The 16,942-nt window shown below is 37.7% G+C and overlaps 1 pseudogene; it reads right to left on the bottom strand.

The window, feature by feature from the left end:
• Positions 1-16,052, bottom strand: part of LOC101122381 (latexin-like) — an 89,351-nt pseudogene extending 73,299 nt beyond the window's left edge.
• Between the last annotated feature and the right edge of the window lie 890 nt (positions 16,053-16,942).

Raw genomic sequence — 16,942 nt, 5'->3', positions numbered from 1 at the left:
AGCAACAGTGGCCACAGACTGGAAAAGGTCAATTTTCATTTCAAACCTAAGAAGGACAACGTCAAAGGATGTTCAAACTATCACACAGTTGTGCTCATTTCACATGCCAACAAGTAAATGTTCAAAATCCTTCAAGCTAGGCTTCAGCAATGTGTGAATTGAAAATTTGCAGATGTACAAGCTGGATTTAGAAAAATCAAAGGAATCAGAGATCAAATTGCCAACATCCACTGCATCATACAAAAACCAAGGAAGTTCCAGACAAACATCTACTTCTTCTTCACTGACTACGCTAAAGCTTTTGACTATGTGGATCACAACAAACTGTTGAAAATTCTTAAAGAGATGGGAATACCAGACCACCTTACCTGCCTTCTGAGAAAGCTATATGCAGGTCAAGAAGCAACAGTTAGAACTGGACATGGAACAATGGGTTGATTCCAAATTGGGAAAGGAGTATGTCAAGGCTGTTTACTGTCACCCTGGTTACTTAACTTATATGCAGAGTACATCATGAGAAATACCAGGCTGGATGAAGCTCAAGCTGGAGTCAAGATTTCTGGGAGAAATATAAATAACCTTGGACATATGGTTGACACCACTCTAATGGCAGAAAGCAAAGAGGAGCTAGAGTTTCTTGATGAAAGTGAAAGAGAAGAGTGAAAAAACTGGCTTAAAACTCAATATTCAAAAAACAAAAATCATGGCATCTGGTCCCATCACTTCATGGCAAGTGGATGGGGAAACAATGGAAATAGTGACAGACTTTATTTTCTTGGGCTCCAGTATCATAGCAGACAGTGACTGCAGCCATGAAATTAAAAGACGCTTGCTCCTCAGAAGAAAAGATATGACAAACCTAGACAGCGCGTTAAAAAGCAGAGACATTACTTTGCTGATAAAGGTCCATCTAGTCAAAGCTATGGTTTTTCCAGTAGTCATGTATGGATGTGAGAGTTGGACTATAAAGAAAGATGAGTACTGAAGAACTGCTGCTTTTGAACTGTGGTATTGGAGAAGACTCTTGAGAGTCCCTTGGACTGCCAGGAGATCAAACCAGTGAATCCTAAAGGAAATCAGTCTTGAGTATTCATGGAAGAACTGATGCTGAAGGTGAAGGTCAAATATTTTTGCCATTTGATTCAAAAAATTGGCTCATTGGAAAAGATTCTGATGCTGGGAAAGATTAAAGGCAAGAGGAGAAGGGTGACAGAGGATGAGATAGTTGGATGGCCTCATAGACTCAATATCCATGAGTTTGAGCAAACTCCTGGAGATAATGAAGGACAGGGAAGCCTGACATGCTGCAGTCCATGGCGTCAGAAAGTCAGACATGACTGAGTCACTTATCAAGAACAAAAACCTTCATATAAAAGAAATCATATGCTCCATACTCTTTTCACTTCTTTGATTCAACCAAATGTTTTAACATTCTTCCATGATGTGGCGTATTCAGCCACATCATGTTTATAATGTATCCACACCATTATCCATTTGCCATTAAGACTGTTTTCAATTTGGGCTATGGTTAAAAAAAAAAAAAAAAAAAAAACCTCTCTGCTCCAAATTCTTGGAAATATACATGGTATTGTCAGCAGTCCTCCTTTGGGAGGACTAAAGGACTGTGTGCTGCTAAATTATGGTTTTAATTTGCATTTTGCTGGTGATGAATTATGCTGACCACCTTTTTATATATTTATCAGCTTTTTGGATATTTTATTTTATTTTGCTTGTGTTTAAAAAACTAGGGTTGCCTTACTTTTTCTTTATATAATCTTGATATAAGACCTTGTCAACTTATGAGTTATAAATATCTTCCACTAGCATACGACTTGCCTTTCTACTTTCTTAATAATGTCTTTTGATGAACAGCTTTTTCATTTTTATAGTGTCTAATTATAACTTTTTCTCTTATAGCTAGTGTTTTGGTTTTCTGTTTGGGAAATCTTTATGTACCCCAAGTCTTAAAGCTATTCTCTTGTTTTCTTCAAGAAGTTTTACAATTTTAGTTTTCACATTTAGGTCTCTGTCTCATGTAAAGTAAGTTTTTATATAAGGTGTAAGTTATAAGGTAAAGAGTTGCTTTTTTCCATATGAATTTACCAGTTCCCCAGCACCATTAATTGACAAAACAAAATTCACTGTGCATTTAATTACATTAAAATCTTTTTGAAATTAATTATCTGCATTCTTGTATCAATGTTTCTATTTATCTATCCTTTCACAAATATGTTATCATCTTAATTAATGAGTCTTCACAATAATTTTATCCAAGACGCATTTATTAAGCACTTAGCATCTGTTACAAAAAATCAGTGTAAGCCACTGAGCCCTTTTAGGAACATGCAAGCAAGACCTCCGGGACAAGGCCTATAACCTATGATCTGCATGGAGACACTCCTACCACCCATGTTTGTTATATATTTGTTCATTACACAAATATATATGAAGTGCCAAACCATGTTCCAGGTTTTGCTCAAAATTTTGTGAATATAACAATGAATAATAAGAAAGGATACTGTCTTCTTGGGATAAAAGTGGCAATATGCAAGTACATATTCTATAAAGTAAATGAATAAATAACATTATTTCAGATAACAATAAGGTTCTATGCTCCAGAATGGTAGGGAGCAATTTTACAGAGTGATACAGGATGGATGTACAAAACTGAACCAGGCTGTACATTGCCCAACTCCAGTACCATTGCATAGACCACAGTGTAAATAGTGACCTCTTGAGCTGTACTATATAGCCCTGGCTGATCAGGGAAGGGCCTTTTTAATGAGATGACATTTGAGTGAAGTCCTGGATAACAAGAAGGTATCATCCATATCACCCTCTTGAGTAGGAGTGTTCCAGGCACAAAGAACAAAGGATTCCAAGGCAGGCAGCAGTTCAGTGTGTTTGAGAAAAGAAAGATGACCATGATTGCAGGAACATAGTAGATGAAGATGGTTTTAGATGAGATTGGATAGCAAGCAGTGACAGCTCATGTTAGGCCTTGTTGATTACGGTAAAGAGCTCCAGTTTTATTCTAAGTGCCCTGAGATACCTTCAAAAGGCTTTAATTAGAAAGCTGATCTCCTCTGATCCATGATTTGAAAAGATTACTTTGACTGCTCTGCAGAAGGCTTGAGAATTCTGCTTTGGTATATGGAAGATTATCAGATTAATCATAAAGGTAAGAACAACTAACAAAGTGGGTAGTACTTATTAAGTACCTATTAAGCTATATTAAGCTGACACTAGCTTAGAAGGTTGTTTTCTTTGAAAAAAAAATAGAATGGGCATTTTCTTATTAATATGTAATATTAGGATAAGGTACATGAGTTAAGTATGTATTCAAAATATTCTGTTTATTTTCCGAGAAGTATTCTTAACAGTTCCTATTTCTGAATATACTGTTGGGTGATTTTTAAAAGTAATCTGTGTGTACACTCTAAAACCTTTGAAGATCTATTTCAGCATAAGAATTAAGGTTGTACAAGTCAGTTTTGCCTATGATTATGCCTATGATTTAAATGTGTTTCTAAATTTATAGTTACATTGAACTGTGATGATTCTAGAGTAGTGTGTATTATAGGGTTTATTTCTGAAGTGGTACTTAATCAGCATTGAAGTGAAGTGAAGTGAAGTTGCTCAGTCATGTCCGACTCTTCAGGACCCCATGGACTGTAGCCTATCAGGCTCTTCCGTCAATGGGATTTTCCAGGCAAGAATACTGGAGTGGGTTGCCATTTCCTGCTCCAGGGATCTTCCTGACCCAGGGATCAAACCTGGGTCTCCTGCATTGTAGGCAGACTCTTTTAGCATCTGAGCCACCAGGGAAGCCTAATCAGCATTACTGACACCTTTAATGACAACACAAATTTGTGTCCATTATTCACGTCACCATCCAGAACTCAGGGCTACTTCCTACCTAGAGATTAAGGCCAATTTCTGAGTGAAATGATGAGTATCATGGGCAGCCTGTAAAGTGGCCTCCAGTGACCCCCACTTTCTGGTAGTCACACTTTTGTGTGATGCCCTCCACTTGAGTGTGGACAGGGCCTTATAACTTGTTTCTGATGAGTAGAATATAATAGAAGTGATGGAGTATCAGGTCTGGGATTCAGTAACAAAAAGCCTCTGACTCTTTTCTTGAGAACTCTGTTCTGCACTCTTGCTCTCTCTTTGATTGCGTACGTGGAAGTGGAAGCTAGCTACCACTTGTGAGGACATTCAAACAAACTAAGAAGAGGTTCATGTGGCAAGCAACAGGCCAACAACTATCGAGGAACTGAAGCCTACAACAACCATGTCAGGGGTTTAGAGGAGAATTCTTCAGCTCCAGTTAAGCCCAGTAATGACTGTAATCCTGGTCAACAGCCTAAGCCTAACTGTGACTTCATGAATGATCTTGAGCCAGAGACATCCAGTTAAATCATAATATTTCTGCCAATAGAAACTATGAGATAACCTAACATCTATCTGACACTGGATGTTTTTAAATCAAAATTCCCAACAAAGAAAAACTATAGGCCTATATGTTTCCATTGCATCAGACATGTAAGGAAGAAAGAGTACTAGCATTGTACAAAGTATTTGAGACAATAGGGTGAGGCCATACTGTTCAACTGGTTTTATGGGGCCGGTGCAAGCTTGATAACACAACTTGCCAGACACGTTACAACAGAAATAAAGTGTAGAACAATATCTACCATGAGCAATGAATAAGGATTAAAAAAACCCTTAATACAACATTAATATTTTAAAAATGAACCATTGTGACTGAGTATGGTTATCCTCTAGGAATACAAAGTTGGCTTAACATTACTCAATTAAATGATACAAAAGAGAATAACTTAGATGGTCTTGTTCATAGATTCAGAAAAGACATTTTAGAAAATTCAACACTATCTTCTCCTGGCTTTTATGATTCTATGCTCTAGTTTTTCTTCATATCTGCTGATTATTTTTTTTTATCTTTTTTTATAGGCTGTACTTCTATTATCTCTAAATGGTGTTTATATGTTTCCAGCCTCAGCCATCTTCTTTTCTTCTTTTCTAATATTGTTTCTGTGGCTTAAATTTTTATTCATATTTACAACTCTTACTCAACCTTCTCTTCTCCCTTCCAGACCCATATGCACAATTGCTTATTTATATATTCTTTGGGAAATCTCACACTTAATATGTTGAAAATTGAACTCATATCATATACACTCCCACTTCTTAAAAAAATCTATTTATCCTCTAGTCTCTTCCTTCACAATAAATATCAGTGTAATCTGCAAAATTGCTTGAGTCAATGGCTCTGGTATCCTGCTCAATTCCTCCTTCTTACTCATTACTCTCTTCTAATTTATCAAGTACCATAATTTATATTTTTATAATATAACATATTTTCTATGTCATCTTGTGTCTATTTTGAAATGTTTTTTCTAAGAAATTTTTCTAATTCAATAAGATTGAATTTATTGTCAGATTCATAATGCTTTATGCTACTCCTTCCTTTATATTTTTATAGATAGTTAAATTACTAATACTGGGAATTAAAGAGGAGATAGTTGGTTTTTTCTCACTTTTCTTTCTTTCTTGATGTACTTGAACTAGGTTTTTAAAATATATATTAGTCTCTTCAAAGAATGGACATTAGGTTTTGTTAATTTATTTATGTGCTAATTTTCTACTGATTGATTTTAATTTGCACATCTTTTGAGGCTTTTTAATTTGGAAGGTTAATAAAGTGAGTTTGAATTTAATGATATAAGCATTTAAACTTATAAAATTCAGTCAGTGCAATTATAGCTGCATCTAAGGATTTTTATCTCCTTCAAGGATCACTGTCTGTGTTGTGGTAGACGGGCTTGCATAATTCAGTGAAGCTATGAGCCATGCTGTTCAGGTCTACCCAAGGTGGATGGGTCATAGTGGAGAGTTCTGACAAAACATGATCCACTGGAGGAGGGAATGACAAACTATTTCAGTATATTTTCTGTGAGAACCTCATGAACTGTATAAAAAGGCAAAAAGATATGACACTGAAAGATGAGTCTCCCGGGTCTGAAGGTGTCCAATATGCTTTTGGGGAAGAGCAGAGGATGATAACTCCAGAAAGAATGAAGCAGTTGGGCCAAAGCAGAAATGACACTCAGCTGTGAATGTGTCTGGTGATGAAAGTAAAATCTGATGCTACAAAGAACAGCATTGCATAGGAACCTGGAATGTTAGGTCCATGAAACAAGGTAAATTAGACACGGTCAAGCAGGAGATGGCAAGAGTAGACATTGACATCTTAGAAATCAGTGAACTAAAATGGACAGAAATGGATGAATTTAATTCAGATGAGCCTTACATCTACCACTGTGGGCAAGAATCTCATAGAAGAAATAGAGTAACCCTCATAATCAACAAGAGCCCCAAATACAGTACTTGGGTGCAATCTCAAAAATGATAGAATGATCTCAGTTTGTTTCCAAGGCAAACCATTAAACATCACAGTAACTCAAGTCTATGCTCTACTACCAACGCTAAAGAAGCTGATGTTGATCAGTGCTATGAAGACCTAGAAGACCTCCTAGGGCAAACGCCAAAAAAAAAAAAAAAAGATACCCTATTCATCATAGGGGATTGGAATGCAAAAGTAGGAAGTCAAGAGATGCTTGGAGTAATAGGCAGGTTTGGCCTTGGAGTACAAAAATGAAGCAGAACAAAGGCTAACAGAATTCTACCGAGAGAATGCACTGGTCATAGGAAACACCATTTTTCAGCAACACAAGAGATGACTTTACACATAAACATCACCAAATGGTCAATATCGAAATCAGATTGGTTGAATTCTCTGTAGCCAAAGATGGAGAAGCCATATCCATTCAGCAAAAAACAAGACCTGGATCTGGCTCAGATCATCAGCTTCTCATAGCAAAATTCAGGCTTAAACTAAAGAAAGTGGGGAAAACCAGTATGCCAGCCAAGTATGACTTAAATCAAATCTCCTATAAATATACAGTGGAGGTGATAAATAACTTCAAGAGATTAGATCTAGTAAACAGAGTGCCTGAAGAACTATGGGCAGAGACCCATAATATTGTTCAGGAGGCAGTTAGCAAAACCATCCCAAAGAAAAAGAAAAACAAGAAGGCAAAGTGGTTGTTTGAAAAGGCTTTACAAATACCTGAAGAAAGAAGAGAAGCAAAAAGCAAGGGAGAAAGGGAAATGTACACCCAACTAAATGCAGAGTTCCAGAGAATAGCAAGGAGAAACAAGAAGGCCTTATTCAATGAAAAATGCAAAGAAATAGAGGAAAACAACAGAAGGGGAAAGACTAGTGATCTCTTCAAGAAAATTGGAAATATCAAAGGAATATTTCATCCAAAGATAGGCACAATAAAGGACAGAAATGGCAAAGATCTAATAAAAGCAGAAGAGATCAAGAAGAGATGGAAAGAATATACAGAAGAACTGTACAAAAAAAAAAGATGTTAATGCCCCAGATAACCACAATGGTATGGTTACTCACCCAGAACCAGACATTCTGGAGTGTGAAGTGAAGTGGGCCTTAGGAAACACTTCTGTCAATAAAGCTAGTAGAGGCGATGGAATTACAGCAGAGTTATTTGAAATCTTAAAAGATGATGCTGTCAAAGTGTTGCACTCAATATATCAGCATATTTGTAAAACCCAGTAGCAACCACAGGACTGGTAAAGGACAAACACCATCTTACCTCCCAGGAAGGGTAGAACTAAAGAATGTTCAAACCATGAGAAAATTACACTCATCTCCCATGCTGGTAAGGTTATGCTCAAAATTTTGCATGCTCAGCTTCAGCATTATGTGAACCAAAAACTTCCAGATGTCCAAGCTGGGTTTAGAACTACCTTATGACCCAGCAATCCCACTTCTGGGCATACACACCGAGGAAACCAGAATTGAAAGAGACACATGTACCCCAATGTTCATCGCAGCACTGTTTATAATAGCCAGGACATGGAAACAACCTAGATGTCCATCAGCAGATGAATGGATAAGAAAGCTGTGGTACATATACACAATGGAGTATTACTCAGCTGTTAAAAAGAATTCATTTGAATCAGTTCTGATGAGATGGATGAAACTGGAGCCGATTATACAGAGTGAAGTAAGCCAGAAAGAAAAACACCAATACAGTATACTAACACATATATATGGAATTTAGGAAGATAGCAATGACGACCCTGTATGCAAGACAGGGAAAGAGACACAGATGTGTATAACGGACTTTTGGACTCAGAGGGAGAGGGAGAGGGTGGGATGATTTGGGAGAATGACATTCTAACATGTATACTATCATGTGAATTGAATCGCCAGTCTATGTCTGACACAGGATGCAGCATGCTTGGGGCTGGTGCATGGGGATGACCCAGAAAGATGTTATGGGGAGGGAGGTGGGAGGGGGGTTCATGTTTGGGAATGCATGTAAGAATTAAAGATTTTAAAATTTAAAAAATAAAAAACTAAAATTAAAAAAAAAATAAAAAAATAAAAATAAAAAAGGCAGAGGAAACAGAGTTCAAATTGTCAACATTTGCTGGATCATGGAGAAAGCAAAGAATTCCAGAAAAACATCTACATCTGTTTTATTGACTACACTGAAGCTTTTGACCGTATTCAGTTCAGTTCAGTTGCTCAGTCGTGTCTGACTCTTTGTGACCCATGAACCGCAGCACGCCAGGTCTCCAAGTCCATCGCCAGCTCCCGAAGTTTACCCAAACCCGTGTCCATTGAGTCAGTGATGCCATCCAACCATCTCATCCTCTGTCATCCCCTTCTCCTCCTGCCTGCCCTCAATCTTTCCCAGCATCAGGGTCTTTTCCAGAGACGCAGTTCTTTGCATCACGTGGCCAAAGTACTGGAGTTTCAGCTTCAACATCCGTCCTTCCAATGAATATTCAGGACTGATCTCCTTTAGGATGGACTGGTTGGATCTCCTTACAGTCCAAGGGACTCTCAAGAGTCTTCTCCAATACCACAGTTCAAAAGCATCAATTCTTCTGTGCTCAGCTTTCTTTATAGTCTAACCCTCACATCCATACATGACCACTGGAAAAACCATAGCCTTGACTAGACGGACCTTTGTTAACAAAGTAATGTCTCTGCTTTTTATTATGCTGTCTAGGTTGGTCATAACTTTCCTTCCAAGGAGTAAGCAGCATGTATCATAACAAACTGTGGAAAACTCTTTAAGAGATAGGAATACCAGACCATCTTACCTGTCTCCTGAGAAACCTGCATACTGGTGAAGAAGCAACAGTTAGGACCCTTTATGGAATAACTGACTGGTTCAGGATTGAGAAAGGAGTTCGACAAGGCTGTTTATTATCACTCTCTTTATTTAACTTATATGCACAGCACATCATGAGAAATGCTGGGCTGGATGAGTTACAAGCTGGAATCAAATTTATGGAGAGAAATATCAACAACCTCAGATATGCAGATGATACCACTCTAAAGGCAGAAAATGAAGAGGAACAAAGAATCTCTATAGGAGGGTGAAGGAGGAAAGTGAAATAGCTGGTTTATAAATAAATATTAAAAAACTAAGATCATGGCACCTGGTCCCATCACTTCATGACAAACAGAAGGGGGAAAAGTAGAAGCAGTGACAGATTTCCTGTTCCTGATCTCTAAAATAACTGTGGATGGTGACTGCAGCCATGAAATTAGAAGAAGATTGCTTCTCAGCAGAAAAGTTATGACAAAACTAGATACATTAAAAAGCAAAGACATCACTTTTCCAACAAATGTTTGTATAGTCAAGTCTACGGCCTTTCCAGTAGTCTCATACCATGGTGATAGCTGGACCATAAAGAAGGCACAGCACAAAAGAACTGATGCTTTTGAACTGTGGTGCTAGAGAAGAATCTTGAGAGTCCTTGGACTGCAAGGGGATGAAACTAGTCATTCTTAAAGGAAACAAACTCTGAATACTCATTGGAAGGACTGATGCTGAAGCTCCAATACTTTAGCCACTTGATGAGAACAACTGTCTTATTAGAAAAGACCCAGATGCTGGGAAAGATTGAAGACAGAAGGAGAGGCGGGTGACAGAGGATGAGATGGTTGGATGGCATCACCGATGCAGTGGACATGAACTTGATTTAACTCTGGGAGATGGTGTGGGACAGGGAGGCCTGGCGTGCTACAGTCCATGGGGTCTTGGAGTCAGACAGGACTTGGCCACTAAACAAAAACAATTTTTATATATCGTTTTTATTATCTTTAAGTTGGAATATTTTTAATTTCTCCTAGTGTCTTTTTCTTTGATTCATAGAATATATTAAAATGTGTTGCTAATTTACCCACAGTTGGGCTTTTCTATATTTTTAATTTTTGTTGGTTTCTAATTTAATTTTCTTTTGTCAAAGAACATCCTCTCTGAGTCAATCTTTTTTTAGCTAATTGAAAACATTTTTATGGTCCAGCATTTCTTCTATTATGATGAACATTTTATGTGTACTTGAAAGGATAAGTTGTTCAATTGCTCACTTTCAATTAGTGTAAAAATGTCAATTGGTCAAGATGGATGATCATGTTATTAAATACATTCCACATTCTTACTGTGTTATTATCCAGTCCTCCTATTAATGAGAGGGGAATGGGAAAATACTCCACTCTAATTTTAGATTTGTCTCTTCCTCCTTTTAGTTCCGCCAGTTTGGCTTCATGTATTTTGAAGCTCTTCTTTTTATTGTGTGTGTATGTATTTACACATATGATGTCTGCCTGTTGAATTTTTTATGGTTAAAAAATTGCACTTTGTTCATATGCTTTTTCTTGAAGTCTGTGTTGTTGATGCTTAGATGGTGGAACCAGCTCTCATATAGTTAACTTATGAATGGTAAATTTTCCCCACCCATTTACAGTTTACATGCTCTATCTTTACAGTTACTACAAACTAGATATCACTTTTTTTTTAAGATAAGCAATCTGCAGTTGGATAGCCTCTGCCTTCTACTTGGGAAGCTTAGTCCATTAACATTTAATGCAACCACATGGTGGTGCTTAGGTCTGCCTTTCTACAATTTGTTTTCTATTTTTCTCTCTGCTTTCTCCTTTTTCATTCTTTACTTAAGATTGATTTATTGTTACATAACAATTCTTTGTATTTGACATTTTTAATTCTTTGTATTCAAGTATACTTCTCTCTATTTAAATTGCAGCTGTAGCTATAATTTGTCACATTCTACTTAGAGTTAAAATTCTGTTTTTGATAAAACTGTAAGAACCTTGAAACATAATTTCATTCACTATCTCCTTTGTGTTAGTATTTTCATATATCTTGTATCTGCATATATTATAAATTTTGTTTTACTTTACCTGATTGTAGGGATTTTATAAAAATTCAGAGAAAAAATCAGTTTTCCTTGCATTTATGCATATATTTAAAATTACTAGTGCCTTCATTCCCAACTGTAAATATCATTTTCCCTGTAGTCAAATTTTCTTCTAAAGAAATCCCTTAAATATCCTTTATAGTGTAGGGCAGATGGTGATGAATTATCAATTTTTCTTTTTTATCTGAGAAAGTTCTTGTCTATTTTAACTTATCCTGATATATATTTTAAAGAATATTTTATGGAAAGAATTCAGAGCAGACTTTTTTTCTTCTTTCAGTACTTTAAAGATGTTTTCTACATTTTGGTCTTCATTAGTTCAAATGAGAAGCCATCAGCCATTTATATTATTGGTTGTGTATATAATTATCATTTTGGGGGTGTGTTTTCAAGACTCTCCATCGTTAATCTTTAGCAATTTGACTATGATATGCATGAGAAAGATAGTGTATATATATATGTGTGTGTGTGCATATATATACATATATAAATTATATATATATTTACTTTAGAGTTTGCTGAACTTCTTGAATCTAGATTTATATGTTTCCCCAAGATGGGAACTTTTCAGCCATTATTTTTAAAACTATTCTTCTGTCTAATTTTCTCTTTCTCCTCTCTTTCTGAGACTATAATTATATGTAAACTATATTTTTGTGGTGGTATTCCACAGGTCCCTAAAGCTCTGTTCAATTATTTTTATTCATTCTGTTTTTTAAGTTCACCAGAGAAATATGTGTGTGTGTGTACGTCACTTAGTTGTGTCTGACTCTTTGCGACCCCATGGACTATAGCCTGCCAGGCTCCTCAGTCCATGGGATTCTCCAGGCAAGAATACTGCAGTGAGTTGCCATGCCTGTCTCCAGGAGACCTCCTCAAACCAGGGATCAAACCCAGGTCTCCCGCATTGCAGGCAGGTTCTTTACCATCTAAGCCACCAGGGAAACTCAGAGAAATGCATAAACATTATCCAATTTTTAAGGTCAGACATTATTTTGTCATGTTCAATCTGCTAATAAGTTCATGTCATGAATTTTTTAGATAGTCTATATATTGATTATTTTTCATAATTATTTTGATTATTATTTTATATTTTATTCAGTTTAGTTTTTAGCTCCAGAACCTCTACTTAGGTATCCTATTCATTTGGAACTTATTTTTAGACAACTTCCCTGGTGGGCTTCCCTGGTGTCTCAGAGGTTAAAGCGTCTGCCTCCAATGTGGGAAACCCAGGTTCGATCCCTGGGTCGGGAAGATCACCTGGAGAAGGAAATGGCAACCCACTCCAGTATTCTTGCCTGGAGAATCCCACAGACAGAGGAGCTAGGTAAGCTACAGTCCACGGGGTCGCAAAGACTCGGACATGACTGAGTGACTTCACTTTCACTTAGACAACTTTGTGTGCACTTTGAGTATGTTTTGCAATTCAGGGACCCATAAGACAGAAAATACACCAATAATTTAAATAGGAAAAGTATAATTAAAAGAATTATTACCTAGTTGCAGGGAATTAACTACTGACAGATAAAGAGAACTTGAAAGAATATATAAATAACCTACACAGGGAGCAGCCACTGCCACTGATTCAGGTATAAACAGACATGGAATGAGGTATAAATAGACATGGAATAAGCCACTTTCATCTTCAAGACTGAGATCCATACATCATTAGATTGAGTGTACCTTTGGACCACTGGATGGTAGGAAAGTTCATGGTATACTTTAGGCAAGGGACAGAAAGCAGGAAATCACGTGCTGGGATGGCAGTCCAGTGGAGAAACAAGCAGGAAGCTGCCTGCTGAGGTGCTGCTAAAACTCACTGGAAAGCCACCGTCTGATGTCACATATTCTACTGGCTGCCTCATGCTGCAACAACCAGCATCGTTAAAAAGTTAAAAGCACACCATAACCAGGAAGAGGAGCCTCTATCCCTTGCAATAACTCGTTTAGTACCTTCTATTAGCAAACTTTTTCATTGTGCCAGCTGGCAAAAGAGAAGTGTTTGTAGACTCTAGTTCCAATATCACAAAGTGGGGCAAAGACAGATTGAATTGGGACTGAGAAAAAATAAATGGATAAATTTCAGTTTGCATATAGTTATAACAGCTGCTTTAACAGTCTCATCTGCTAGTTTCAATATCGATGTCATCAGGGTTAGTTCTTTTGGCTCATTTTTCTCTTGACCCTGTGTCACATTTCCTGGTTCTTTGCATACCTACTAATTTTCAGTATGTACTAGACATTGTCAGTGGAAGAGTGCAGAGGCTCTGGATCCTCCTATCATCCTCTGGGTGATGTTTGTTTTTGATCTAACAAGCTATTACATTACTGGCCATTTATACTTGCCTTGTGAAGGCTTGGTTCTATGATGTCAGGAGTGAGTCTCATGATTTATGTTCAGACCTAGGGTGAACCCTTTAGATCTGGCACATAGTCTTTAGTCCAGTGACTTGAAATTTGGGGGGTTTCCACGAACAGCTTGAGTTAACCAAGCCTTCCAATATGGCCGGACTCAAAACTCTAAACTCTTCTCTCCCACATGGAGGCAGCAACTGAAATTTCTTTCAACCTTTTCACTGTTGCTTTCTATAGGGTGTCTGAGCATCTCCCCTATGTTGGGGAATTTGAGAGGAACTTATATAGAGATTTAGGGGCTCTTCCTTCTGTGGTTTCTTTCTTGTTAGAATTTCCTCACTCAATTTCCAGTCATTCTGGCAGCCATCAGCTCTATCCTCTGATATCTCAAGTCAGTAACAAAACAGCTTTCTGCTCATCTCCAGCTTTTCTGTGCCTCTCAGACAAGAGATTTCCCTCAGAGGAAAAGCCTTATTAAAATGCATCCCACCCAGTGAAGTTTCCCCCCTTTAAGGGTCATATCCTTTACAGTTTCTTTCCTGTTTTTTGTTATTCTCAAATTCCTGAGATAAACATCTCTGCCACTACTGGAACAAGGTACATTCTTACTCTAAGGGCTTTGGATCCAACTTCAAGAAGTAAGTACATTGTAACACACATGGAAATGAATCTGTGTTTATTGAAAAAAAATTATAAACTGTGAATTTCAGTACAATATTATATTTGAGTACATACTGACTGCAGTTCTTTGCAGAGTATTAATTGCCCAGAAGTATCAGTTCAGTTCAGTTCAGTCGCTCAGTCATGTCCGACTCTTTGCAACCCCATGAGTCCTAGCACACCAGGCCTCCCTGTCCATCACCATCTCCCAGAGTTCACTCAGACTCATGACCATCGAGTCGAAGATGCCATCCAGCCATCTCATCCTCTGTCAGCCCCTTCTCTTCCTGCCCCCAATCCCTCCCAGCATCAGGGTCTTTTCCAATGAGTCAACTCTTTGCATGAGATGGCCAAAGTATTGGAGTTTCAGCTTCAGCATCAGTCCTTCCAATTACACCCAGGACTGATCTCCTTTAGGATGGACTGGTTGGATCTCCTTGCAGTTCAAGGGACTGTCAAGAGTCTTCTCCAACACCACAGTTCAAAAGCATAAATTCTTCGGCTCTCAGCTTTCTTCACAGTCCAAATCTCACATCCATACATGACCACTGGAAAAACCATAGCCTTGACTAGACAGACCTTTGTTGGCAAGACAATATCTCTGCTTTTGAATATGCTATCTATGTTGGTCATAACTTTCCTTCCAAGGAGTAAGGGTCTTTTAATTTCATGGCTGCAATCACCATCTGCAGTGATGTTGGGGGCCCCCCAATGTAAAGTCTGACACTATTTACACTGTTTCCCCATCTATTTCCCATGAAGTGATGGAAGTGAGAAATAGACTTAAGGGACTAGATCTGATAGACAGAGTACCTGACTAACTATGGATGGAGATTCGTGACACTGTACAAGAGACAGGGATCAAGACCATCCCCATGGAAAAGAAATGCAAAAAAGGGCTTCTTGGTCAGATGGCTCTTATTATGTTTCACTTTAGTACCATACTGTGGATGCCAGAGAACTTGAGTTTGCTAATGAATAATCTGAGATGCAATGTCGTGGAGGAGAATGGTGTAGTCTAACTCAATAAAGTCATCATTTCTTTGCACTTGCTAGACAGTCTGAATTTTTCCCATTTTGTACCATGCATCTTCAGTAGAATTTTGCCATATTATATAACCACTGGCAACCCAGGCTAATTGTCGAACTGGCTTCTTTTCTGGATGCACATTTCCAAAACTGTCTGGAATATTTTGTGCTTCTATTGTTTCCTTCACTCACTTGCTGCTAAGCTGCCACTAAGTTGCTTCAGTCGTATCTGACTCTGTGTGACACCATAGATGGCAGCCCACCAAGCTCCCCCGTCTGTGGGATTCTCCAGGCAAGAATACTGAAGTGGGTTGCCATATCCTTCTCCAATTCTCACTGTCTTGTGTCTTTGATAAAATGTGTTTCCTTCCTCATCTAGGTTTTCTCCAATTCCTCCTTCAAATGTGAAGTTGACTTCTGGTACAGTATCTTGTCCCATTGAAGGGTACAATACTTCAGCTGTGCAGTTCACTGTAACTTCTTTTTGGATAATTTCTTCCACAGAAAATTTAAAACAATGCTTATATCCTCTTCCTGAAGTATTCTCCAGGCTGGCTTGATTGACTGCATCAGAAACACCTTGTGAGGGGTCCCCTGCTTTCTACCTCTAAGGCCGCCCTGGAAGCCAGGTAGTGGGTCAGAGGGATTTTCATTCTTGCTGAGTGTTGACTAGGCTGGTGTGATTCCCTGTCTCCATTCTGCCTGCTGCTGGGTACCCTGGGAGGAAAAGTCTCTATGAGTTTGACTTTTTTAAAAAATAAACTCCACATATAAGTGAGCTTTCCTGGTGGCTCAGATGGTAAAACATCTGCCTGCAATGCAGAAGATGAGGGTTCAATTCCTGGGTCAGAAAGATCCCTTGGAGAAGGAAATGGCAACCCACTCCAGTATTATTGCTTGGAAAATTCCATGGACAGAGGAACCTCGTGGGCTACAGTCCATGGGATTGCAAAGAGTCATATGACTGTGCGACTTCACTTCTTCAAGTGAAACCATACTGTATTTTTCTTTCTGTCTGTTCATTTTATTTAACACAATGCCCTCAAGTTTCATCCATGTTGTTACAATTGACTAGATTTCCTTCTTTTTTAGCCTGAATATTTTATATATATATATATATATATATATATATATATATATATATACCACTTTTCTTTATCCATTCATCTGTTAACAGACAGATTGTTTCTATATCTTGGCTATTGGAAAAAAATCTTCAGCATATATTGATTAATTAATTCTTCAGAGGCTTTTCTTAATTCTTTAAACATAAGTCACTCACTAATACAATAGCTTACTTTAATTAAGTAAATGTTTTTACTTTTTTTTTAACTTTAAGTAAATTTTTTTACTTTAAAAATTCCTGGAAATGCATTTATCATTCCTTGATATTTGCATGTTTGTCCATTCATTTCCCTGGTCACTGTCTATGTCTTTCTCTAGATTATAAATGATGTAAGATTTGGACATTATTTTATTCAGTCCTGTCTCCCAAACAACAAGAACAGGGTCTTATACAAAAAAAGTTTTCATAAGTATTAAT

The sequence above is a fragment of the Ovis aries genome, chromosome 15 (assembly GCF_016772045.2).
Source record: "Ovis aries strain OAR_USU_Benz2616 breed Rambouillet chromosome 15, ARS-UI_Ramb_v3.0, whole genome shotgun sequence".
Classification (NCBI taxonomy): Eukaryota; Metazoa; Chordata; class Mammalia; order Artiodactyla; family Bovidae; genus Ovis; species Ovis aries.
The sequence above is the reverse complement of the archived record's forward strand: the minus strand, read 5'-3'. Positions and strand labels throughout refer to the sequence as shown.